Below are 581 nucleotides of genomic sequence, written 5' to 3'. Positions count from 1 at the left end.
GCTTTGATGGATGGAGACAAAAAGTTGTCTGCACATTGTGAAATAGAAATCAGCCAGCACAGGAAGCTGCAGACTAGGATTCACTCATAGTGCTTTGCAGAGGAAATCATATTACACTAACAGGAAGAACTCTTTCTCACCACTGAAGTCTGAGTCCATCCACTATGACCTTCACACCATCTTGAAGTGTTAATGATTCCCCAATATGAGCTTCTGGCCTAGAACTTGCACTTAAATCCTAATCCCAAGCCACTAGGTGTAGTTGTCATGTAGCCATGTTCTACATCAGCTTCCCCAAGAGCTACTCTGCTGGAGTCAGGAGGAAGGTTCCCAAGATCTACTTAATGTTGGGGCAGAATGGAATCTGCCCCTGAATTGACAACCTATTGCAAACCTTTTATTGGTAAAACTGGTAAACATAGCCTAAAGGAATAGCTTAAAGTCATAGGACTCTATGAACCTGCACCAGAAAAAGGAATCCATTACTGTCTTCTTCCAGGAGAGAAAGTGGATTTAGATTAATTAGCATCTGCTTGGTGTGGCAAATTGTGGGTTATGAGATATGGAAAGACATATTATAG

The sequence above is a fragment of the Castor canadensis genome, chromosome 5 (genome assembly GCF_047511655.1).
Source record: "Castor canadensis chromosome 5, mCasCan1.hap1v2, whole genome shotgun sequence".
NCBI classification, from domain to species: Eukaryota; Metazoa; Chordata; class Mammalia; order Rodentia; family Castoridae; genus Castor; species Castor canadensis.
Note: the sequence above shows the minus strand (reverse complement) of the source record.